The sequence below is a fragment of the Pseudophryne corroboree genome, chromosome 9 (assembly GCF_028390025.1).
Source record: "Pseudophryne corroboree isolate aPseCor3 chromosome 9, aPseCor3.hap2, whole genome shotgun sequence".
In the NCBI taxonomy this organism is placed as follows: Eukaryota; Metazoa; Chordata; class Amphibia; order Anura; family Myobatrachidae; genus Pseudophryne; species Pseudophryne corroboree.
The window spans coordinates 298457164-298484963 of record NC_086452.1 but is presented as its reverse complement, the minus strand read 5'-3'; the positions used below and the strand labels follow the sequence as shown (position 1 = coordinate 298484963).

General features: G+C 47.0%; 1 long non-coding RNA gene across 1 annotated transcript in view; it reads right to left on the bottom strand.

Annotated features, from left to right (window-relative positions):
* The window catches only part of LOC134958053 (uncharacterized), a 218097-nt gene extending 198333 nt beyond the window's left edge, over positions 1–19764 (bottom strand). Inside the window, exon 1 of the long non-coding RNA XR_010186856.1 lies at positions 19142–19764. This is a non-coding gene — a long non-coding RNA (uncharacterized LOC134958053). The remainder of the gene's footprint in view (positions 1–19141) is intronic.
* Between the last annotated feature and the right edge of the window lie 8036 nt (positions 19765–27800).

The window sequence follows — 27800 nt, the reverse complement described above, 5'->3', positions numbered from 1 at the left end:
ACAATGACTTGAGTCTGTACCAGTTTTTGGATGGGATGCTGTAAAGTTATACTTGCCTCTTGTGAAACTGGTAAGCCTGATTTGAAGAATCTGTGAGGTGGGAGCTCTTGGAACTCCAGTCTCTAGCCCTGGGAAATAAGATCTATGACCCAGGGATCTCGGCATGAACTTGACCAGATGTGACTGAAGAATTTTAGTCAGTCTCCCACCTGACAGCCTTCCAGGCATCGCGGTCCACCGTCATGCTGAAGGCTTTGAGGAAGCAGAGTCTGAGCTCTGTTCCTGAGCACCTGCAGTTGCTGGTTTGCGTGGTTTACCTCTTGCGCCTCTGGAGACCGTAGAAGTACCTCAAGATTTGCCCTTAAACTTGGACTGTAAATTTGAAGCTGAATAAGCTTTCCTGGCTGGGGGAGCTGTGGAAAGAAGATATGTAGACTTACCTACAGTAGCTTTGGAGATCCATTTGTCTAGGTCATCTCCAAACAAGGCCTCTCCTGTGAATGGTAGGCCTTCCACGCCTTTCCTGGAGTCCGCATCAGCAGTCCACTGGCGTAGCCACAAGCCCCTGCGTGCTGACACTGCCATAGCGGTGGTGTGTGCATTAAGCAAGCCTATCTCTTTTATGGTTTCCACCATAAAGTTTGCACAGTCTTGTATATGCTGCAGGAGTAAAACAACATCCCCCCTAGCCAACGAATCTAATCCCTCAATTAGGTTACCTGACCATTTAGCAATGGTTTTTGTGATCCACGCACATAGTGGGTCTCTGGGCCACCCCAGCAGCTGTGTACAATGATTTGAGTGCAGTCTCAATTTTACGATCAGCCATGTCTTTTAGGGAGGCTGCACCAGGGACAGGCAATACAAGTTTTCGTGACAGCCTAGAGACTGATGCGTCCACTATCGGTGTTTTTTCCTATCCTCCATATGAAAAGGAAAAGAGAGCAACCTTTTAGGGATTTGAAATTTCTTATCAGGATTAACCCACAGTTCTTCAAACAGGGTATTCAATTCTTTTGACGCAGGAAAAGTGACTGAGGACTTCTTTTTTACATTAAAATAAGATTCCTCACACTCCTCTGACACCTTATTAGGAATTTGTTGAACATCTCCGATAGCCTCTATAAGACCCTCTATTCCCTGTGACAGAGTAGCATTCCCCCCTCCAAATCCACCTCACCCTCTCCTCCATGTCTGACCAGTCAGAGTCAGATTGCAGGATATGGGCCAGATATCGCTTTTGCGGACTAATGGGAGGGGATTGAGACGCTGGTTTGGGGACCGAGTCTCTATTCATAAACTCATCCACAGTCTGTCTTAAGTATAGCGTCTCTTTCTCATTGCGGGATAATTTTGTAGAAATATTGGAGATCATTCCTTTAATGGAATTAACTCACTCCGGTTCAGCCCCGCTATTTTGGGAAGGTGCACTGCCCTGAGTACCCAGTAGTGAGCCCCCTGGTGAACAGGAACACTCTGCTGTACAAGAAACACACTCTTTGCCTGACATAATGTAAATGTGACAACACACACACACACACACGAAAAGGTTAAAGCACAATTAACCCACAAAGAGCCCTTCAGGGAGACAGTTATTTGTAGCCAGCCCCCACCGCGCCCTTATCGCTAAGGGCAAGCTTAGCCGAGTCGCAGACTAAGTTCCCTGAAAGGGGACTTAGTACAGTAAAAATTGCTGCCCCCCCGCTATGACCCCCTGGTACCGCTGAGGTAAACTGGAGTCACTCCGATAGAGCTGTGCGTCCCTGTCAGTCAGCGTCTATGTCCACTGCAGAGGGAAAATGACGCTAGTGAGTTGCTGGATCCGCTCATAGTGAAAGCCCAGCCCCTTCCCGTTTTTTTTATACTGCCTGAGGTAATCTGGTGCTTAAAATGGAGAGAAAACCGTTTTAAGGCTGTTTTTGCCAGTGTGGGTACTGTGTACAGTGTGCTGAGACGCAGCTGTGTACTGTGTCTGAGAAGCATTCCGCCCCGGTTAGAAGCCGTGCGTCTCCGTACCCTCATGCCGCCATAATGGCTGGGACGCCGGCTTAGTACTCACCACTCTTCATACTTCTAGCTCTGTTAGGGGTGGCGGCGTGCTGCGGGAATGTACGCACGCCGTGGTGGGGCTTACGAATAGTTCCCTCAGGAGCTCAGTGTCCTGTCAGCGGTGAACGGGACCACTAACCCTTCAAGAGTTTGGCCCGTACCTCCCCCCCTAAGTCCCACGAAGCAGGCAGGCTGGTGCCATCCAGCCCTGCCTGGAAATAACAAACATATAAAATAAATGCAGAAAACTCTTCAGGAGCTTCCATAAGCGTGACCGGCTCCTCCAGGCACATTTTCTAAACTGAGTCTGGTAGGAGGGGCATAGAGGGAGGAGCCAGCCCACACTATCAAATTCTTAAAGTGCCCATGGCTCCTAGTGGACCCGTGTATACCCCATGGTACTAAATGGAACCCCAGTATCCTCCAGGACTTTAGAGAAAAACATATATACAATTCAGATCACCATAGTGTGAATATGGACTCACACATTTTGAAATTTCCATTTTACAGAACATCTTAACTAGATAGCAATAACTATATACTGTAACTAGCAGTATAACAGTGTTCAATTAAAACTCTCATTTGCCCTAGGCTCCCATTCTACAGGCTTTCCTGAAGCCTCATATTTCACTGAAGCACTTATGTTACTTAAATCAATTTTACTTGTGAATTTGAATGGTTATTAAAAAACATACCCTTACCCTAATACTATTAACATACACAGTAATTTGTGTAGAAGGATTTTACAGAAGACAGCTGTGACTCTCGATAAATTAACTGAATATAAAAAGATCACACCATACAGATATGTTGGCCCTTATCTATAACACTGCGTGCGTATGCATCGCGGGTGCGATTATTCACTGTAACTTTTAACAAGCTGGAATTTGCAACATTCAGTTTTAATAATGAAGGTCTATCCCCGTGATGGGTAGCAGGCAGCCTTAGAGCCTCATACAGCCCTCCCAACACTTAACTGAGGCCCCCAAATTCGCATTGGCAGATTTGCTTGTTTTAGCCTGTAACACTTCTTTAAAATGCTTGCTGATGTTATTATTGTGATATACAGTATGTGTCTCTTTCTTTGATTGATGTATTGTTTTGACATTTTATTGAGAGAAAACCGTTTTAGGGCTGACCAACTTTCCTCCAACTTGTCTGTCCAACTAAAACGCTGCCCCACACACCTAACCAACTCTTTTATGAGTCCAGTGGCAGCTCCTCATGGAAGGGTAGCGTCTAGACTCCCGTGTGGAGAGAAATTTCCACAAAGTCTCTGTCCACCTACTTCTGTCACATCACATCTAGACTCCCGTGCGGAAACAACTTTCCACAAAGGTTCTCTCCACATGGGAGTCTAGACGCTACCCTTCCATGAGGAGCTGCAAGAATTACACCTCTTCCGGACCATGTGGTTGTCTACATGAATCATGAATACCGACTGAAGTGATCGTCTGCCAGGGAGGATTCATTTCTTCAAGGGTGGTTGCAGAGAAACAGTGTCTTTGCACCTAAAATAGGGATAGGTAAACTAGGTAAACATACCTAAAGCGGACCCACAACTCCACAAGACATCCAGAGGAGGAAAGAAGGGGAGTACTCTCACCTACCTCCGGCATGCGTGGGGACCTGTGGGCAGACCCGGTACAGGCTTAAGGACATATACAGTTTCTACCACACAGAAACTGAAGTTTGGGTAATTTACACCCTGGGACTGAATTTTTTTCATTTTGCATTTAGGGAGTAAGTCGCAAGGTAGCGCACCCTATTTCTTCAATTTATATTATTGGAGACTTTTTATTCTATATATGTACAAGCAATCCCACTACACGGAGAGTGCACATCTTTTAACCATTGTGTTATATGTTGTGAGTCTACATGTTTTACGTTGTATACCAGTATTAGGAGTCACTATTCTCCCCAATACGATTTTTATTAGTTCATTGTATATATTGATTCATATGCATTCAGTTATATTTTATCAGATCTATAAAATAAATATTTCCATTTTTTTTACTAATGAGTATTACATGTTATTTATAGGGTGAGGAGAGCGCTGGAGATTCCCATTTTCTCTGTTTTTGTTCTTTTGTGGTTGTTGTAGTACACCCACCCTCCTAGCAGCTTGATTCACCTGTCCCCTAGCTATAGAGGCGCAGCACCATCTTCCTTCTGAGAACATGAATACAGGAACTGGGGATTCTCCCTCTCCCGCATAGACTTTAGTCACAGCAGATGGAACCGGAGCTAGTTAGATCCCATTTAGAATTTTGAGAAACCAAACCAACCAACATGTTCACCTAGGCCATTCCTTGTAGGAGAGATGTATCAATACTTGGAGATTCCTATAGCATCTCAAAGATTAAGCTGTGTACCCAGCCTGACATCGCTGCCGACAAGACCGTGCATAAAGAAAGTGTATACACACTTGCCGATGCAGGGTCAGATGGTGGGGAGACATGTGAAATGCTGTATTCTGCAGCAGGTCATCGCTATCGACTTCCCCCCTCGACCCTGCTGCAAGGTCGATGAAGGGTGTTGCTTGCGACTCGTGGGAGTACATATCATGAGTACACACTAGACGATGTACCGGATATGTTGCTCTGAGCCGCAGGATCAGTGACATTTTGTTTAGCATGTACCCAGCTTTACTCCCTTCATCCGCGAACACTGTGTTGCTGACAATGGGGATGTCTATGTAGGTTGTAGTAGGGTATGCCAGCGGCCGGGCTCCCAGCGACCAGCATACCGGCGCCGGGATCCCGACAGCGTGGTGAGCGCAAATGAGCCCCTTGCGGGCTCGCTGCCCTCACCACGCTGCTGGCACTGTGGGCACGCTATTTATTCTCCGTCTAGGGGGGCCGTGGACCCCCAAGAGGGAGAAAAAGTGTCGGTATGCCGGCTGTCGGGATTCCAGCGCCGGTATACTGTGCGCCGGGATCCCGACAGCCGGCAAACTGAAGACTACCCGTCTATGTATGCATGCCAGCTAAAAAAGTTGGCTGTTGGAAGGATATCGTTCTGGTGTATGGCTAGCTTAAAAGAGGATTTTGGTACTTACCGGTAAATCCTTTTCTCTAAGTCCGTAGGGGATGCTGGGGACTCCAAAAGGACCATGGGGTATAGACGGATCCGCAGGAGCTTGGGCACACTATAAAGACTTAAACTGGGTGTGAACTGGCTCCTCCCTCTATGCCCCTCCTCCAGACCTCAGTTAGAAACTGTGCCCAGGAGAGATGGACATTTCGAGGAAATAATTTATAAACACAGTGAGTGTCATACCAGCTCACACCACGAACATACCGCAGAACGTGGCCTTCAATAGAAAACCAGCCTACGGCATGAAAAAGACACAGCCACATGCTGAGAGAATATGTAACACAACCTGTGTGTCAACACAACCAATAATAAGACACCACATGCCCTGGCCTGAATATCGTCAGAAACAGCCTGACAGAGAAGAAACACCACTAAAGTATAACCAAAACCAATAACTGCAGACACAGTACGCACTGGGACGGGCGCCCAGCATCCTCTACGGACTAAGAGAAAAGGATTTACCGGTAAGTACCAAAATCCTCTTTTCTCAAACGTCCTAGAGGATTCTGGGGACCCCAAAAGGACCATGGGGTCAATACCAAAGCTCCAGAACGGGCGGGAGAGTGCGAACAACTCTGCAGCACCGATTGAGCAAACAAGGAGGTCCCCCACAACCCGAGTATCAACCCTGTAGAGCATAGCAAACGCGTCTGAACCCGACCAAGTATACACTCAGCAGAGTTGAACCGCCGAGACTCCTCGGTTCTCTGCCCAAGAGGAGCCCCTCTTCCCAGTAAATGGGCCTCCACCGACTTCGGGGACGGCAATCCAGGCGTAGACCGAACCTGCCCAATAGCATCACAGATCCAACGCGTAACTGACTGCATAACACAGTCACCCAAACCATACTGGGAACATATCAGACAAACAGAGCCCCTGTTTCTCCAATCTGAACCAAAATGGCGACCTAAATATTCAAATCCCCAGCAACATCGAGTGAATTTGAATCAGCTAATGCCTAAGTAACCACCGGCATCAAAATAGGCCAAAATCTGCGAAACCCAGAAAACACTATCGGCAAAACTACTAACCGAGTTCTCAATTCCTTTCAATCCACATGAAAGATCAAACAAGGCTCTTGTGAGACAAAAACCACCACTTCCGACACCTGCCTTGCGGACGTCAAAGCCAAGAGCATGACCACTTTCCAAGAGAGAAAGTCTTGTAGAGAAATTATTAGGCCACACTCCCAACTCTAAACTGGCAGCCACACCGGTTTGTAAAGTATGGATAAACCCAACCTAGCTGAAAGACTTCCATAGGAGCCTTCCTGGATACACCCAAAACACAGTTACGCCCACTACAGTGGTAAAGCTTAGCCGTTACTTCTTTCTTAGCTTGACGAATTGAGGAAAGGTCTTCACTGGAACACCCTTTCGGCTTAGGATATGGCATTCCACCGCCACAACGTCAGACGCAGCTGCGGTAAGCCTTGAAACACGCCCTGATCTTGTTGTCACAGATCCTCACGTAGAGAAAGATGGCAGGAATCTTCTATGAGTAAGGCATGAAAACCTGGATAGCAAACCTTCCTTTGCTAGACCGGATCCAAGAGGATCGCCTGAACCTTTGGTCATCCCACGTTTATCACCTTCACCAAAAAGGAAAGTGGAGAGGCCACCTAGACCGACTAAAAACCGCGGTGTCACACAAGGTTGTCCACAGCTATAGCTTAAGCGTCCCCTGACTTGGAACAATATCCCTGAGGCCTCTCCTGGAGGTGAGACGCCAACATATCCAATTTCGACAATCTTCAAAGACTTGTCACGCCTGTGAAAACTTCTTGACGACGACCGAATTTTTCCCGGATGGAGATCGCGTCAGCAGAGGAAATCTATTTCCCCGTCGTTCACCTCCGGAACGAAAACTGCTAATATAGCATTTACCAGACTCTCCATCCAACGGCAAAACAGAGCATCTTCTGTCTTTGTCGCTGCGTTCCTTGTTCCGCCATAGCGGTTTACTTATGCCACTGCTGACAAGCCGTCTAACAGAACTAACACGGGCAGAACACGAAGACTACGTTTGTCAAAACTAACACTCAGTTCAAGAAAGTTTATAACCGACAAGCTTTCCAACTCGGCCCTATCCCCTGGAAACACGTCCCTTGCAAGTACTGCTCCTCCGTCTCGGAGATCTGTATGCACGGACACCAGGATCTACCCCCGGAACCCGAACCTTCATCCCTCTAGAAGGAGAGAACCGAGCAGACACCACAGGAGTGATGTCCTGGCCGTTACGATTATATTCATGAGCGTGTGCAGGTGAGACCCGGACCACATTTTCAACTGGTCTCTTGAAACCACTCGGGCAATAAAGCCTCTCACCAAAAAAGGCCTCTCCAGCCGCAGCCAACCAGTTAAGTAACTGAACACCTTGATGAAGTGTCACAGTAAAAACCGATCCAACCCTGGATCTTCAGACCTCTTTTCACATGGAAAACAACCCCGAACTTTTACCGGACATTATCAACTCTGAACAAAACACCTCCAACCTCTGTGTTGTAGGAAACAACAGCCAATCCCTGTGTCGAAGATCAGTCAGAGAGAAACAACGATTTGCCCCTTTATACAGGGACCACCGGACAATGTTCTGATCCTGACGCCCCTCTGTACGGCGCCGTGTACTATCTTCCCTTCCAGAATGGAACGGCAAGAACTATTAGAAAAACAGTAAGGGGAAACAACCGTAACTCCAAATGATCCCGTGTGGATTCTTTAAATAACCCACAGGTCCCAGTCTATTCCCGGACCAACTAAAACATAGTAGACAAGTGCCCGCCGGAGCGGGGACCAGCCCGATAGACTCAGCGACAAGTGGTGGATGTGGAGGAAACAGAAAACGACATCCACTTCTGCGAACCTAACAAGGCTGCAGAACTCTTACCTTTTCACCTTTCACTGACTACCCAGAAAAGGAAAAAATAAGATTTTACTTACCGATAAATCTATTTCTCGTAGTCCGTAGTGGATGCTGGGGACTCCGTCAGGACCATGGGGATTAGCGGCTCCGCAGGAGACAGGGCACAAAACTAAAGCTTTAGGATCAGGTGGTGTGTACTGGCTCCTCCCCCTATGACCCTCCTCCAAGCCTCAGTTAGGATACTGTGCCCGGACGAGCGTACACAATAAGGAAGGATATTGAATCCCGGGTAAGACTCATACCAGCCACACCAATCACACCGTATAACTTGTGATCTAAACCCAGTTAACAGTATGACAAACGTAGGAGCCTCTGAACAGACGGCTCACAACAAATAACAACCCGATTTTTTTGTAACAATAACTATGTACAAGTATTGCAGACAATCCGCACTTGGGATGGGCGCCCAGCATCCACTACGGACTACGAGAAATAGATTTATCGGTAAGTAAAATCTTATTTTCTCTAACGTCCTAAGTGGATGCTGGGGACTCCGTAAGGACCATGGGGATTATACCAAAGCTCCCAAAAACGGGCGGGAGAGTGCGGATGACTCTGCAGCACCGAATGAGAGAACTCCAGGTCCTCTTTAGCCAGGGTATCAAATTTGTAGAATTTTACAAACGTGTTCTCCCCCGACCACGTAGCTGCTCGGCAGAGTTGTAATGCCGAGACCCCTCGGGCAGCCGCCCAGGATGAGCCCACCTTCCTTGTGGAATGGGCCTTGACAGATTTAGGCTGTGGCAGGCCTGCCACAGGATGTGCAAGTTGAATTGTGCTACAAATCCAACGAGCAATCGTCTGCTTAGAAGCAGGAGCACCCAGCTTGTTGGGTGCATACAGTATAAACAGCGAGTCAGATTTTCTGACTCCAGCCGTCCTTGAAATGTATATTTTCAATGCCCCGACAACGTCCAGCAACTTGGAATCTTCCAAATCGCTAGTAGCCGCAGGCACCACAATAGGCCGGTTCAGGTGAAACGCTGACATCACCTTAGGCAGAAACTGAGGACGCGTCCGCAGTTCTGCCCTGTCCGAATGGAAAATCAGATATGGGCTCTTATACGATAAAGCCGCCAATTCTGATACTCTCCTGGCTGAAGCCAGGGCCAGTAGCATGGTTACTTTCCATGTAAGATATTTCAAATCCACCGATTTGAGTGGCTCAAACCAATGGGATTTGAGAAAATCCAAAACTACATTCAGGTCCCACGGAGCCACTGGGGGCACAACCGGGGGCTGTATATGTAGTATTCCTTTTACAAAAGTCTGGACTTCAGGAACTGAAGCCAATTCTTTCTGGAAGAAAATCGACAGGGCCGAAATTTGAACCTTAATGGACCCCAATTTGAGGCCCATAGACAATCCTGTTTGCAGGAAATGTAGGAATCGACCCAGTTGAAATTCCTCCGTGGGGGCCTTCCTGGCCTCACACCACGCAACATATTTTCTCCAAATGCGGTGATAATGTTGTGCAGTCACCTCCTTCCTGGCTTTAACCAGTGTAGGAATGACCTCTTCTGGAATGCCTTTTTCCTTTAGAATTCGGCGTTCAACCGCCATGCCGTCAAACGCAGCCGCGGTAAGTCTTGGAATAGACACGGTCCCTGCTGAATCAGGTCCCGTCTTAGAGGTAGAGGCCACGGATTTTCCGTGAGCATCTCCTGAAGTTCCGGGTACCAAGTTCTTCTTGGCCAATCCGGAGCCACGAGTATCGTTCTTACTCCCCTTTGCCGTATAATTCTCAGTACTTTGGGTATGAGAGGCAGAGGAGGAAACACATACACTGACTGGTACACCCACGGTGTTACCAGAGCGTCCACAGCTATTGCCTGAGGGTCTCTTGACCTGGCGCAATACCTGTCCAGTTTTTTGTTGAGGCGAGACGCCATCATATCCACCTTTGGTTTTTCCCAACGGTTCACAATCATGTGGAAGACTTCTGGATGAAGTCCCCACTCTCCCGGGTGTAGATCGTGTCTGCTGAGGAAGTCTGCTTCCCAGTTGTCTACTCCCGGAATGAACACTGCTGACAGTGCTATCACATGATCTTCCGCCCAGCGAAGGATCCTTGCAGCTTCTGCCATTGCTCTCCTGCTTTTTGTGCCGCCCTGTCTGTTTACGTGGGCGACTGCCGTGATGTTGTCCGACTGGATCAACACCGGCTGACCCTGAAGCAGGGGTTTTGCCAGGCTTAGAGCATTGTAAATTGCTCTTAGCTCCAGTATATTTATATGAAGAGACATCTCCAGGCTTGACCATACTCCCTGGAAGTTTCTTCCCTGTGTGACCGCTCCCCAGCCTCTCAGACTGGCATCCGTGGTCACCAGGACCCAGTCCTGTATGCCGAATCTGCGGCCCTCTAACAGATGAGCACTCTGCAACCACCACAGAAGAGACACCCTTGTCCGTGGCGATAAGGTTATCCGCCGATGCATCTGCAGATGCGATCCGGACCATTTGTCCAGCAGATCCCACTGAAAAGTTCGTGCGTGGAATCTGCCGAATGGAATTGCTTCGTAAGAAGCCACCATCTTTCCCAGGACTCTTGTGCATTGATGCACAGACACTTTTCCTGGTTTTAGGAGGTTCCTGACAAGTTCGGATAACTCCTTGGCTTTCTCCTCCGGAAGAAACACCTTTTTCTGAACCGTGTCCAGAATCATTCCCAGGAACAGCAGACGTGTTGTCGGGGTCAACTGAGATTTTGGAAAATTCAGAATCCACCCGTGTTGTTGCAGCATTACTTGGGTTAGTGCTACTCCGTCCTCCAGCTGTTCTCTGGACCTTGCCCTTATCAGGAGATCGTCCAAGTAAGGGATAATTAATACGCCTCTTCTTCGCAGAAGAATCATCATTTCGGCCATTACCTTGGTAAAGACCCGAGGTGCCGTGGACAATCCAAACGGCAGCGTGATAATGACAGTTTTGCACCACGAACCTGAGGTACCCTTGATGTGAAGGGCAAATTGGGACATGCAGGTAAGCATCCTTTATGTCCAGGGACACCATAAAGTCCCCTTCTTCCAGATTCGCTATCACTGCTCTGAGTGATTCCATCTTGAACTTGAATTTTTGTATGTACAGGTTCAAAGATTTCAGATTTAGAATAGGTCTTACCGAGCCGTCCGGCTTCGGTACCACAAATAGCGTGGAGTAATACCCCTTTCCCTGTTGTAGCTTTACCTTGACTATCACCTGCTGAGAATACAGCTTGTGAATGGCTTCCAATACCGTCGCCCTGTCTGAGGGAGACGTTGGCAAAGCAGACTTTAGGAACCGGCGAGGGGGAGACTTCTCGAATTCCAACCTGTAACCCTGAGATACTACCTGCAGGATCCAAGGGTCCACCTGTGAGCAAGCCCACTGTGCGCTGAAATTCCTGAGTCGACCCCCCACCGCTCCTGAGTCCGCTTGTACAGCCCCAGCGTCATGCTGAGGGCTTTGCAGAACCCTGGGAGGGCTTCTGTTCCTGGGCAGGGGCTGCTTGCTGCCCTCTCTTACCCCTTCCTCTGCCCCGGGGCAGATATGACTGTCCTTTTGCCCTCTTGTTCTTATAGGACCGAAAGGACTGTGGCTGAAAAGACGGTGTCTTTTTCTGTTGGGAGGGGGTCTGAGGTAAAAAGGTGGATTTTCCGGCAGTTGCCGTGGCCACCAGATCCGATAGACCTACGCCAAATAATTCTTCCCCTTTATACGGCAATACTTCCATATGTCGTTTGGAATCCGCATCACCTGACCACTGTCGCGTCCATAAACTTCTTCTGGCAGATATGGACATCGCACTTACTCTCGATGCCAGAGTGCAAATATCCCTCTGAGCATCTCGCATATAAAGAAAAGCATCCTTTAATTGCTCTATAGTCAATAAAATACTGTCCCTATCCAGGGTATCAATATTTTCAGTCAGGGAATCCGACCAGACCACCCCAGCACTGCACATCCAGGCTGAGGCGATGGCTGGTCGCAGTATAACACCAGTATGTGTGTATATATACTGTTTAGGGTAGTTTCCAGCCTCCTATCAGCTGGATCCTTGAGGGCGGCCGTATCAGGAGACGGTAACGCCACTTGTTTTGATAAGCGTGTGAGCGCCTTATCCACCCTAGGGGGTGTTTCCCAGCGCGCCCTAACCTCTGGCGGGAAAAGGTATAATGCCAATAACTTTTTTGAAATTAGCCCTTTTCTATCTGGGTTAACCCACGCTTCATCACATACATCATTCAATTCCTCTGATTCAGGAAAAACTACAGGTAGTTTTTTCACCCCCCACATAATACCCCTTTTTGTGGTACTTGCAGTATCAGAGATATGCAAAGCCTCCTTCATTGCCGTGATCATATAACGTGTGGCTCTACTTGAAAATACGTTTGTTTCTTCACCGTCGACACTAGATTCAGTGTCCGTGTCTGGGTCTGTGTCGACCGACTGAGGTAAAGGGCGTTTTACAGCCCCTGACGGTGTCTGAGACGCCTGGGCAGGTACCAACTGGTTTTCCGGCCGTCTCATGTCGTCAACTGATTTTTGTAATGTGCTGACATTATCACGTAATTCCATAAACAAAGCCATCCATTCCGGTGTCGACTCCCCGGGGGGTGACATCACCATTACCGGCAATTGCTCTGCCTCCACACCAACATCGTCCTCATACATGTCGACACACACGTACCGACACACAGGGAATGCTCTTATCGAAGACAGGACCCCACTAGCCCTTTGGGGAGACAGAGGGAGAGTTTGCCAGCACACACCCAAGCGCTATAATATATATGGGAACAACCTTATATAAGTGTTGTATCCTTATAGCAGCTTAAATATATAAAATATCGCCATAAAAAGTGCCCCCCCTCTCTGTTTTACCCTGTTTCTGTAGTGCAGTGCAGGGGAGAGTCCTGGGAGCCTTCCTCACAGCGGAGCTGAGCAGGAAAATGGCGCTGTGTGCTGAGGAGAATAAGCCCCGCCCCCTATTCCGGCGGGCTTTTCTCCCGTAGTTTGTAATATCTGGCAGGGGTTAAATACATCCATATAGCCTCAAGGGCTATATGTGATGTATTTTTTTAGCCATAAAAAGGTATTTACATTGCTGCCCAGGGCGCCCCCAGCAGCGACCCTGCACCCTCCGTGACCGTTGGTGAGAAGTGTGTGACAAACAATGGCGCACAGCTGCAGTGCTGTGCGCTACCTTCAAGAAGACTGAAGAGCCTTCTGCCGCCGGTTTCTGGACCTTCAATCTTCAAGGGGGGTCGGCGGCGCGGCTCCGGGACGAACCCCAGGGTGAGACCTGTGTTCCGACTCCCTCTGGAGCTAATGGTGTCCAGTAGCCTAAGAAGCCAATCCATCCTGCACGCAGGTGAGCTGAACTTCTCTCCCCTAAGTCCCTCGATGCAGTGAGCCTGTTGCCAGCAGGACTCACTGAAAATAATAAACCTAAAAACTTTTTCTAAGCAGCTCCTTAAGAGAGCCACCTAGATTGCACCCTGCTCGGACGGGCACAAAAACCTAACTGAGGCTTGGAGGAGGGTCATAGGGGGAGGAGCCAGTACACACCACCTGATCCTAAAGCTTTAGTTTTGTGCCCTGTCTCCTGCGGAGCCGCTAATCCCCATGGTCCTGACGGAGTCCCCAGCATCCACTTAGGACGTTAGAGAAAGGACGGTATCGAACCGGTTAAAACGACATCATCCCACAAAAGAATGCGTCACCAACCGTTGTTAAAGAGGCTAACACACGCAGTTAGACTTACCAGTGGAATCCGCCGAGATTGACTGACCAGAGGCCACACCAAACAGCTTTACACCTCCCTCCAGCATCTCCCGGAGACATCCTCCGCATTTTTCCGGTCACACCTCCTGCTGTCACGTGACAGCCTGCTGTAATGTTATAAGGTAGAATAAACAGAGGCAAGCCTACCCACACTGGGTATGGCAATTCTATCGGATGCCCACCCGTATACAACACTCCCTCAAGTGCATACAGCGCAACAAGGTCAAAGTATAGAAATAAAATTTCACTTAGCTGCCTGTGTATGATCCTTTGCGACCGGGCTCCGCGTCGACCAGGAGTTGACTGTCATAATTTTCTCTCTGCGATGTGAAGAGAATAATACCCGGACTCCTTGAGAGGATCGAATCAACTCGTCACGGCCAATCTGGAGCTTAATCAACAGAGTGACCAGTACATGATAAGAACACCATTATTTCAGCATCCATGGATATACATCATGTAATACACAATAAAACACATACCTCCTAACCATACATATATAAACCTATATCTACATATATACACATATAGATATAACCTATACGCAAGTGGATTGTCCAGACCTGTCAGGTCCCTAGTGACGGTAATGTGTTGTGAATGTGTATGACCGTGTACTGACATGCCCCCGATGTGGATCTACCAGGAACGATAAGGTAGACAGAAACTTGGTAAATGTCGACGGCAAGGAATAGTAAGCGGGTAAACAATAATCACGGAACTCCGAGGGGTCCGAGGGAAGGATACAAATACAATTTTGATAAGACTCCCCCCCCACATATACCAATAAAAATATATATATATATTTATATACAGGTACAAGGCCATAACAGCCCGATAATTTCTTTACCCAGGAAATACCGTTGATCCCCAAACAACTGTATCTCCCCTATCGTGTTTACTGTTTTAATCACACAAACACCAATTTGCTAATACTTAATTTCCCGAATCAAGTACCGCCTTGCGCCGGCGAAGCCGACAGTTATCCCCACAGCAGCTTGTGACAAAGCCCTCACACCTGCCGACACATGTCGACTAACCAATAGTGGGTACAAACAGGGAAACATTGAATATATGTAATGTAAGAGTGATTATGCGCCCATAATCAAACCTAAGGCTATATGACACCATATAGCTTTTTAAAACACTGTGCCCCCCCCTCCAACTTACTATCCAGCAAGTCCTGGCGGGGATCTGAGGAAAATGGCGCTGATTCCCCTGTGAGGGCTAAGCTCCGCCCCTTCCCGGCGCGCTTAAGTATATATATATATATATATATATATATATATATATAACATGGAAGCAGCCCGGCACTCCGTTGTCCCCGGCGGGATATTGCTCCGGTGCCCTCCTAGGGGTATGGCAACCCCAATATGTACAACAAGGAAGAAGCGGCGGCACTCAGAGACTTTCACTTTCAGAGGTTCGCGGTAAAGGTAAGGTATTTAAGTTGTTTTTTATGCACAATCACTAGTTTGCAGTGTCCTGAAGAAGGGGGTCCGTCCCCCGAAACGTTGACCAATAAATGCACCTTTTGCTTTATTACCTCTGAAAGTGAAAGTCTCTGAGTGCCGCCGCTTCTTCCTTGTTATATATATATATATATATATATATATATATATTAATATATATATATATATTATATATTATATATATATATATATATATATATATATATATATATATATATATATATATAAAAATCTAGCTGGGGACCCTATATACAGGGAGTAACCCCCTGTATAAACCCCTTTATGTCCAACCGCAGCCCAGGGCGCCCCCCCTGCGCCCCGCACCCACTGAAGCCGTTGGTGTGTGGGAGCCATGGAGCGCAGCGCACACGCTGCGGTACCCTGGCGGGGGGAAAACACCCGGTGTCCGGGTATGTTCCCCCAGTCCAGGATCCTTCAAACAATGTCGCCCAGGGCGCTCCCCCCCAGCACCCTGCAGGCCGATGGAGAGCGGGAGCAGAGAGCGCAGCGCTACCGTTGCTGCTCCCTCCCGTTCGCGGCGCACTGGCGGGGGCGGGCACCGAAGTATGTCCCCCCGCCAGTGATTTACTAAATTTACACAAGTTATATGCTGCCCAGGGCGCTCCCCCCCAGCGCCCTGCAGGCCGGTGGAGTGCGGGAGCAGGGAGCGCAGCGCTACCGCTGCTGCTCCCCCCTGCGGCACCCTGGAGGGGCGGACATACCCTGTGCCCAGGCACCGAAATATGTCCCCCCGCCAGCATTTGAGACCATCAGCAACATGCCCCCAGGGCGCTCCCCCCCAGCGCCCTGCACCCTGCCAGAGACGTTGGTGTGTGGGAGCCCAGGGCGCTCCCCCCTAGCAGGCCGATGGGATGTGTGGGAGCAGGGAGCGCAGCGCTACCGCTGACGCTCCCCCCTGCGGCACCCTGGCGGGGTGGACATACCCTGTGCCCAGGCACCGAAATATGTCCCCCCGCCAGCATTTGAGACCCTCAGCAACATGCCCACAGGGCGCTCCCCCCCAGCGCCCTGCACCCTGCCAGAGACGTTGGTGTGTGGGAGCATGGAGCGCAGCGCTACCGCTGCTGTTACCTCCGTTACTGAAGTCTTCTGCCGTCACTGAAGTCTTCTTTTCTTCCAATACTCACCCGGCTTCTTTCTTCCGGCTTCTGTGAGGGGATTGACGGCGCGGCTCCGGGAACAAGCAGCTAGGCGCACCAAGTGATCGAACCCTCTGGAGCTAATGGTGTCCAGTAGCCGAGAAGCAGAGCCTTTAAACTAAGAAGAAGTAGGTCCTGCTTCTCTCCCCTCACTCCCACGCTGCAGGGAGCCTGTAGCCAGCAGGTCTCCCTGAAAATAACAAACCTAACATAAAGTCTTTCAGAGAAACTCAGGAGAGCTCCCCTAGTGTGTGACCCATCACTCCTGGGCACAAAGTCTAACTGAGGTCTGGAGGAGGGGCATAGAGGGAGGAGCCAGTTCACAACCAGTTTAAGTCTTTATAGTGTGCCCAAGCTCCTGCGGATCCGTCTATACCCCATGGTCCTTTTGGAGTCCCCAGCATCCTCTAGGACGTTTGAGAAAAGGTAATGTGTATCTTTTTTTAAGGTTAGTGAGCTGACCAGTGAAGCCCACCAAGTACTGTATGTCAGTAACAAGTAACTACTGTACATAACAATCAGGCATTGACATGAGATGCATTCATTGCTTATATTTTGACTGCATAGTTAGGCGTAAAATAAAGCATTTTTCTATTGTTAACAAATACAGGTTTTTTAAATAATGTTTTCAAACTTAATTTCTTAAAAATTTTTACATTTTGTTTAGAACGCATGGCTAGAATCCAGGCTTGTGCTCTGAAAGCCTGGATTCCAGTAGCGGATTTGCTACAAAATAAAAAAATATGTGACAAAGCAATGCGGGTTCAGGCATCCTGGCTATCCGACGATGCAATAAGCATCACCAGGGAGCCGAGCATAGGCCCCTTAGAGAGGATATTACTTTGGCTGCAATGCCAATATCCTTCTTTGAATAAGTTGCCTAGGGAACAGTATATCTATAATGAATAGTAGCTAAAAGTATATATTGCATTAAACATTTTAAAAGCATACAACATGTACAATACACAGATTAACCAAAAGCTGGTTAACAAACTTGTCTGTGTAATTAAAAATGTATGTTTGTGATTTTTTTTTTTATAAATAAAAATATATTTAAAAAAAATAGAGGAAAGGTATAGCCTACACCTAAATAAATGTGTGATAAGCCACAAAATAATTTTGTATTACACACATCCAATATTTTTATGCTTATAAACAGGGCTCTACGGTACAATATAATACTGTTATTGTATCTTCACTTGTGAAAGTTAATCCATCATTTTATTAATTTAGGCCTAGTGAGCAAGTACTTACTTCAATATTTCTATTTCCTTTCCTTGACAATAATTATAAATAAATAGGGACACTTCCAGGGGTGCCTTGGATTGGTGGTCCAGGACCAATTCAAATTATTTATGGTCAGCGTAATAGGCAAAACCAGTGCTGGCGGCTGCCAGTCATATAATATGTGGCCAAACAGAAGCAAATCCTGTCCCTTACCACACAAGTGAACCTAAGGATGGCATATAAACACAATTTACTTAAGTTAATATTTATTTCTAAATTTCTCAATAAGAAACTTTTGGCCTAGGGGTGCCGTGAAAAATAGTCCGATACTCTAGGGCGCCGCGATTCAAAAAAGTTTGGGAACCACTGGTATAGACTGTAGTTAAAATTTATATTGTATACAGGTTGAGTATCCCATATCCAAATATTCCGAAATACGGAATATTCCGAAATACGGACTTTTTGAGTGAGACTTAGATAGTGAAACCTTTGTTTTCTGATGGCTCAATGTACACAAACTTCGTTTAATACACAAAGTTATTAAAAATATTGTATTAAAATGACCCTCAGGCTGTGTGTATAAGGTGTATATGAAACAAATACATTGTGTGAATGTAGACACACTTTGTATAATGCACAGTTATAAAAAATATTGGCTAAAATGACCTTCAGGCTGTGTGTATAAGGTGTATATGAAATATAAATGCATTCTGTGCTTAGACTTAGGTTCCATCTCCATAATATCTCATTATTTTATGCAATTATTCCAAACTACGGAAAAATCCGATATCCAAAATACCTCTGGTCCCAAGCATTTTGGATAAGGGATACTCAACCTGTAATATACATTTGAACATTTTACTATAATTTATGGGATTCAACTTTTTTTTTACAGTAAAATTAACCACGATAACTAATCAGGAATTGTATATTACATTATCATTTTAAAATATAATAGTATAATAGTAACTATGCTTATTAGTTCTGGCTTCATTAGTTTTGTTAATTAAAATATAAACATGTCAACTTTATAAACAAATGTTAAATATTTGGAAATGTCAAATGTTTACATGTAAACAAAAACAAATAAAAAATTATAGCAATCACATACACAGAAAAATAAACAAAATACTGTTTACACCATGCAAATTGAAAGTACTCCCTTGGGGTTATAATTCTAGTGTCTTGAAATGTACTCTGAATACAGGATAACACAAATAATTTAGGAACAAACACATTTAAAATGAGCAATCTGTGCAGGGGCACAATGTATAGCCCCCAAACAACACACACATTCCTATAGACTCATTTACAATAGCCCTCTCCCAGAACACAGCATGTCATGGATACAAGCAGGACTTACCCAGCATTAGGAACAAAGGATGATTTGTTGAACCTAAACTAGTAAACTAAATATAAGGGTGAATTGTAAGCAGCATAAACAGAACATACATTTACCGGTCAGCTCAACACTTTGAATAGTAACGTTCTAAATTTCGGACTTCTTCTGTTCACTTTCAATAGAGTAACTCGTAAATCCCAAATTAGCTTTGTCCGACCTTTTCTTCCTCCATAGATGGAACCAGCTGCTGGCCTCTCTGATGACAAGATGTTCTAAAATATGCAATAAATCCAGCGATCATTAGTAAATGACTCCAAAAAGACTGTTGTTGATGGATCAGGCGACCGCAGCTCCAGAGTTGCCTGTAGAGCGTTGGGGGCCAGATGAAAGAAGCCAGGGAAGAGGAATAAATATCGCTGTGTTCCGAGATGCCCGCAGCCGTCACCTTCTCCTTAGTGTTTGTATATACTTTAGCTGGAACAATGAATCTCCGGCTTGCAGACCAGTACAATCCGTCTACATTTTGTTACTGGCTGCAAAAGTGAACTTAATCCCTGCAGGCAGTGTTGCCAACTCTAAAAAACAAGCAACCGATAAGTGAAAAGCAAGCTCAAAACTAGTGCAGCACCAGAGTCCTCACTCCTGCTTGTCTGTCTCTCCACGCACACACAGGCTGTTTTCCACACCCCTCCTTTCCCTTCTGGCTCTACACAGTCCAATCCATGTCCTCCACTATGAGCCTAGGCAGAGTCTCTGACTTCCTGATTGTGTTAACTCCCTCAGGACCTGAAGCCCAGTCTAGAACAGTGGCTAGACCTCCATAGTAAAGCAGGACAATGCAATGTATCATGTCTAGGCATTTTCTCTAAAACATAACATATATAGTTAAATCCTTTTTTCTGATCTGAAAAGAAAACCCCATAGCCAGCTATAGGTGGGATACCACATACACACATATCCCCCATCTTCACGTAATTAACGCCCCTTCAATTCACACTATGGCCCTCATTCCGAGTTGTTCGCTCGGTATTTTTCATCGCATCGCAGTGAAAATCCGCTTAGTACGCATGCGCAATGTTCGCACTGCGACTGCGCCAAGTAACTTTACTATGAAGAAAGTATTTTTACTCACGGCTTTTTCTTCGCTCCGGCGATCGTAATGTGATTGACAGGAAATGGGTGTTACTGGGCGGATACACGGCGTTTCAGGGGCGTGTGGCTGAAAACGCTACCGTTTCCGGAAAAAACGCAGGAGTGGCCGGGGAAACGGTGGGAGTGCCTGGGCGAACGCTGGGTGTGTTTGTGACGTCAACCAGGAACGACAAGCACTGAAATGATCGCACAGGCAGAGTAAGTCTGGAGCTACTCTGAAACTGCTAACTCGTTTGTAATCGCAATATTGCGCGTACGTCGGTCGCAATTTTAAGAAGCTAAGATTCACTCCCAGTAGGCGGCGGCTTAGCGTGTGTAACTCTGCTACATTCGCCTTGCGAGCGAACAACTCGGAATGAGGGCCTATATTAAATTATACACACCCTCCCCCTGTCATTATATTTACCCTCCCTTTCCTCTAGTTCACACTATTATAACAATAAAAAAAGACAAAAAACAAGCACAAAAACAAGCAACAAGCAACCATCAAAAATAACAAGCAACTTGAAAAACAAAACACAAACCCAATTCCACTTGTTATTAGCAGACTTGGCAACTTTGCCTGCAGGATGCTGCTTTGAGCAGACATGCCCTCTGTACAACTCTGATTGGCCAGAGACTGCGTCTTATGGATGATTGACAGCAATGACTTTGGGTTCCTCTTACACAGGCGAGTTAGAGGAGGAGGAGAGTCAGGCAAGACTGAAAAGAATGTAACATAGATGCCTGCTACGTACTGGCCATTGGGATTAGTATCTGGAAACAAAAACACTTTTAAATGTATGCAATAGTAATTGTAGACTGTGCCTATGTATCAAGTTTATTTCCATAAAATGATGTAGAAACTACACTTTTTAAATCATTTTATGAATAGTTGCTATGTACTACAGCCTACTGTAGAAGAATTATGCAAACGGCTAATTGATCGTGAGAAAATAGGATTTGAATTACCTATCAGTAAATCCTTTTCTCGTAGTCCGTAGAGGATGCTGGGGTTCCATTTAGTACCATGGGGTACAGACAGGTGCCCTGGGAGCCACCGGCACCCCAAGAGCTTAACAGCGTGGGCCGGCTCCTCCCTCCACACCCGGTCTAGAAACTGTGCCCGAGGAGACGGACATACTTACAGAGAAGAAAATACAGATAGTGGTGAAATTCACACCAGCTCACACCGAATTTAAAAAAACATGCTGACCAGCATGCAACATGGATAAACCATGCCAACCAGCATGCACCATGAAGATTTCATGCAAAACCGCATGAAACATGACGAAACCATGTCAACCAGCAGGTAACATAAAGAAACCATGTTAACCAGCAGGCAACAAGAATAAAATCATGCTAACCAGGATGAAACATGAAGAAATTATGCCAACCAACACGCAACACGAAGAAATCATGTTATCAAGCATGAAACAGGAAGCAACCATGCCAATCAGCATGTAACCTGAAGAAACCATGCTAACCATGCATGAAAGAGGAACAGCAACAGCTGAACCAATACTTAACCAAGTAGCAACGAAGGAAAACGAAGCACTGGGCGGGCGCCCAGCATCCTCTACGGACTACGAGTAGGTAATTAAAATCCTATTTTCTCTTACGTCATAGAGGATGCTGGGGTTCCATTTAGTACCATGGGGATGTACCAAAGCTCCCAGTACGGGAGGGAGAGTGCTGAGGATCCTGCAGAACAGATTGACCAAACTTTAGGCCCTCAGATGCCAAAGTATTGAACTTGAAGAACTTCAGCAAACGTGTTCGACCCCGACCAAGCAACTGGTCGGCAAAGCTGTAAAGCCGAGACACCCCGGGCAGCTGCCCAGGAACAACCCACTGTACGAGTAGAGTGGGCCATAACAGATCTTGGACACGGCAGGCCTGCCGTAGAATAAGCATGCTGGATAGGAAACCTGATCCAGTGAGCAAATGTCTGCTTAGAAGCAGGACACCCAACCATGTTGGGATCATAAAGGACAAACAGAGCGTCCGACTACCTGTGACGAGAAGTCCTTGTCACATAAATTTTCAAAGGCCTCACAACATCCATGTACTGAGAGGCAATTGAGGAGTCAGTAGCCACTGGTACCACAATAGGTTGTTGATATGAAAAGCTGACACAACCTTTGAAAGAAATTGCTGACGCGTTCTGAGCTCAGCTCTATCTTCATGGAAAAACAAGTAGGGGCTCTTGCATGACAATGCCCCAAGTTCGACACACGTCGAGTAGATGCCAATGCCAACAATCGGACCACCTTCCAAGTTAGAAACTTGACGTCCACTTCCTGTAAAGGCTCAAACTAATCCGACTGCAGGAACTGCAGCACAACATTAAGATCCCAAGGTGCCGTAGGAGACACAAATGGTGGCTGGATGTGCAGAACCCCTTTCAAGAAAGTCTAAACCTCAGGGAGAGCAGCCAATAGTTTCTGGAAGAAAATGGATAAGGCTGAAATCTGGACTTTATGGAGCCCAAGCGTAGGCCCACATCCACACCAGCTTGCAGAAAGAGGAGAAAACCGTCCTAGTTGAACCTCCACCATAGGAAACTTCTTGGATTCACACCCATACTTTTTCCAAATCCGATGGTAATGTTTTGACGTTACTCCTTTCCTAGCCTGAATCAGGGTAGGAATGACCTTTTTCGGAATGCCCTTCCGAGCTAAGATCTGGCGGTCAACCTCCCTGCCGCCAAACATAGCCGCGGTAAGTCTTGATAGGCGAACAGCCCCTGTTGTAGAAGATCCTTGTGAAAAGGAAGAGGCCACTGATCCTCCAGTAGAAATCACAGAAGATCCGCGTACAAAGCCCTTCTTGGCTCGTCCGGAGTAATGAGGGTACCCTGAATTCTTGTTCTTACTATAAGCTGGAGAATCCTTGTGATGAGTGGAAGCTGAGGGAACACATACACTGACTGGAACATCCATGAAGTTACCAGTGCGTCTACCGCCACTGCCTGTGGGTCTCTCGATCTGGAACAGTACCTCCGAAGCTTCTTGTTGAGGCTAGAGGCCATCACGTCTACCTGAGATACACTCTATCGGCTTGTCACCTCTGCGAATACCTCCGGGTGGAGGCCCCATTCTCCTGGAAGGAGATCTTGTCTGCTGAGGAAGTCTGCTTCATAGTTGTCCACTCCCGGAATGAAGAACGCTGACAGCGCCCGCGCATGCCTCTCTGCCCAGAGGAGGATTATTGTTACCTCTGACATTGCAGCCCTGCTCTTCGTTCCGCCCTGCCTGTTTATGTAGGACACCGCTGTGACGCTGTCCGACTGAACCTGAACGGCTTGATCTTGCAGAAGTTGTGCCGCTTGTAGAAGGTCGTTGTACACGACCTTCAGATCCAGAATGTTTATTGGGAGTAGAGATTCCTGAACTGACCGGTTTCCTTGGAAATTTTCCCCCTGAGCAACTGCTTCCCAACCTCTGAGACTTGCATCTGTGGTTAGAAGAATCCAATTCTAAATCTCGAACCTGCGGCCCTCGAGTAGGTGAGAAGTTTGCCGCCACCAGAGGAGTGAAATTCCGGCTTTCGGCAACAGGCGTATCCGCTGGTGCATGTGAAGATGAGATCCTGACCATAAGACCAGGAGATCCAGTGGGAAAGACCATGCAAGGAATCTTCCGTACTGTCGAGCCTCTTAGGAGGCAACCATCTTTCCCAGAAGGCGAATGCACAGATGAACCGATACCCGGGCTGGCATCAGGACATCTCGGACCATTGATTGGATCACATACGCTTTCTCCACCAGTAGCAACACCCTCTGTACTACCGTGTCGAGAAGCATCCCCAGGAAGGAACGCCTCCCTATCGGCTTCAAATGCGAAATTGGAACCTTCAGGATCCACCCAAGATCCCGGGACAGATGATTTGAGAAAGCAACACTCCATAACAACAGCTCCCTGGAGGATGTTATGGTCGTCCCGATATGGAATTATGACCACTACTGGTTTGTGCAGCGGGAGCATAAAGGCTGCCATGCCCCTGATGAACACCCCTGGTGTTGCGTAGAAGCCAAGCTCAGTGTTTGGAACTGGAAGTGACATAGTTGTAGTGCAATTTTAGATAAGACTAGAGAGGCAGCCAGATTGGAATGTGAAGTACACAACCCTGATATCCCGGGAAACAAGGAATTCCTCTATCTCTCGATCAGAGATCACCACTCCAAGACTCCATCCTGAATCGAACACCCACCAGTAGGGAATCAATGACCTTAGGTTTGAATAGTAACCCCGTTACTTAAATGAGGTGGAACTGGAATAATGACATTTGTTTGACAAATGTTATGATAGCTTCCAGCAGTAGTGCACTTTCTGCCTGAGAAGCTAGGAAGTCTGATTTGAATAATCTGTGATGCGGGAATACTAGAAATTCTAGTCTGCACCCTTGGGCAACCCAACTGTTTCCAGGGGTCTTGGCAGGATATCGCCCAGATGTGTTACCAAATCTCTTCAGTCTCGCACCCACTTGCCTGATCCCCAGGCAGTGAGGTCCACCGACAATCCGAAGGGTTTGAAAAAGGCTGAATCTGAAATCCGTCCCTGGGAACCTGGAGGTGCAGGTTTTCTGGATTTCCCCAACGTCCTCTAAAGGAAGTAGAGGAATATGTGGAATCATGTTTGAACTTTGCGGTTCGAAGGGATTGCAGTGTAGGTGTAGGATAAAATGTCCTGGTCTGTGCAGCTGAGGAAGGAAGACATACCGATTTACCCGCAGTTGACATGGATAATCCCGTGCATCACAACAGGGTCTTACCTATGAATTGCGGACCTGTCATACCTTACTCGGATTCTGTATCTGCAGTCCATTGGTGTAGCCACCGTCCCCTGCGTGTCGAAACTGCCAGAGCAGTGGTCCCTGCGTTATGCAGGTCAATCTCCTTCATGGCGTCTAGCCGTGAAGCCTGTAGAATCCTGTATGTGACATAGAAACAAATACAAGTCACTTCTACACAGAATCTAAATCATCAAGTAAGGAGCCTGACCACGTTACAATAGCCCAGAGATGTACGCAAAAGTGGGTCTCCGAGTCACACCTGCAGCAGTGTACAGTATTAGAGATCAGCCTTTATGGAGGTTGTACCAGGTACAGGTAACACAACCCTTGACAATTTACACACTCTTTAGGGATGTGGATAATAACTCAGGCTGTACTCAGGTTTTCCTAATTAAGGAGTTTAACGACCTTAACAGTGGGAAGGTATTTACACTGCTCAAAAAAATAAAGGGAACACTTAAACAACACAATGTAACTCCAAGTCAATCACACTTCTGTGAAATAAAACTGTCCACTTACTAAGCAACACTGATTGACAATCAATTTCACATGCAAATGGAATAGGCAACAGGTGGAAATTATAGGCAATTAGCAAGACACCCCCAATAAAGGAGCTGTTCTGCAGGTGGTGACCACAGACCACTTCTCAGCTCCTATGCTTTCTGGCTGATGTTTTGGTCACTTTTTAAAGCTGGCGGTGCTTTCACTCTAGTGGTAGCATGAGACGGAGTCTACAATCCACACAAGTGGCTCAGGTAGTGCAGCTCATTCAGGATGGCACATCAATGCGAGCTGTGGCAAGAAGGTTTGCTGTGTCTGTCAGCGTAGTGTCCAGAGCATGGAGGCGCTACCAGGAGACAGGCCAGTACATCAGGAGACGTGGAGGAGGCCGTAGGAGGGCAACAACCCTGCAGCAGGACTGCTACCTCCGCCTTTGTGCAAGGAGGAACAGGAGGAGCACTGCCAGAGCCCTGCAAAATGACCTCCAGCAAGCCAGAAATGTGCATGTGTCTACTCAAACGATCAGAAATAGACTCCATGAGGGTGGTATGAGGGCCCGACGTCCACAGGTGGGGGTTGTGCTTACAGCCCAACACCGTGCAGGACGTTTGGCATTTGCCAGAGAACACCAAGATTGCCAAATTCGCCACTGGCGCCCTGTGCTCTTCACAGATGAAAGCAGGTTCTCACTGAGCACATGTGACAGACATGACAGAGTCTGGAGACACCAAGGAGAACGTTCTGCTGCCTGCAACATCCTCCAGCATGACCGGTTTGGCAGTGGGTCAGTAATGGTGTGGGGTGGCATTTCTTTGGGGGGGCCACACAGCCCTCCATGTGCTCGCCAGAGGTAGCCTGACTGCCATTAGGTACTGAGATGAGATCCTCAGACCCCTTGTGAGACCATATGCTGGTGCGGTTGGCCCTGGGTTCCTCCTAATGCAAGACAATGCTAGACCTCATGTGGCTGGAGTGTGTCAGCAGTTCCTGCAAGACGAAGGCATTGATGCTATGGACTGGTCCGCCCGTTCCCCAGACCTGAATCCAATTGAGCACATCTGGGACATCATGTCTCGCTCCATCCACCAACGCCACATTGCACCACAGACTGTCCAGGAGTTGGCGGATGCTTTAGTCCAGGTCTGGGAGGAGATCCCTCAGGAGACCATCCGCCACCTCATCAGGAGCATGCCCAGGCATTGTAGGGAGGTCATACAGGCACGTGGAGGCCACACACACTACTGAGCATCATTTTGACTTGTTTTAAGGACATTACATCAAAGTTGGATCAGCCTGTAGTGTGTTTTTCCACTTTAATTTTGAGTGTGACTCAAATCCAGACCTCCATGGGTTAATAAATTTGATTTCCATTGATAATTTTTGTGTGATTTTGTTGTCAGCACATTCAACTATGTAAAGAACAAAGTATTTAATAAGAATATTCCATTCATTCAAATCTAGGATGTGTTATTTCAGTGTTCCCTTTATTTTTTTGAGCAGTGTATTATAGATATATAAAAATAATATTCCTCATCCCTAATAGCCTCAAACATATGTTTCCCCCCTCATATGTCATGCATTATATGGGTAAGTGTACGCTTGTTAGGGTACGCAAGTGGGGCGAGAGGCACAGCTGTGGGATTTTAATCCCCAACTACTCCAAAACTGCGGCTTCCTCCTAGTATGGGATATATTTAAAAAATATAACTCAAAGTACACCTTATGGAGGCCACCCCAGGGGGATCTGCCGCCGAAGCCTTGGAATTTGTACAGTTTTGAACATGGTATAGACTCCCCAGGAGAAGATATACATTCTGCAGTACAGGACAAAGGGGCAGATTTATTAAGCTCAGTGAAGTGATAAATTGGAAGGTGATAAAGTACCAGCCAGTCAGCTCCTAACTGTCATTTTTCAAACCCAGCCTGTGACATGGCAGTTAGGATCTGATTGGCTGGTACTTTATCACCTTCCACTTTATCACTTCACCGAGCTTAATAAATCTGCCCCAAAGTCCCTTAAATAGGGTAAATTGGTTTACACACACACACAGGAAAATGTCAGCACAGTTTTCCGCCAGAATACCTTCAGAGAGTCACAGAGTATAAGGCAACCAGCCACACAGCTCCCCTGTGAGCGGTTTCTATGGTAACAGCACGGCTCTGACTGAGTAACCTTAACAGGATAAACAGATCATAAATTCACACTCCCCCCTGTGTATAATCCTGGTACCTCAGAGGATAGCTGGAGTTATGTGGAAGGCAGCGCTCCCTGTCAGCGTTCTGATGCTTCTGCAGGGAGAAAATGGCGCTGGTGAGTGCTGGATCCACTCTGAGGAGAAG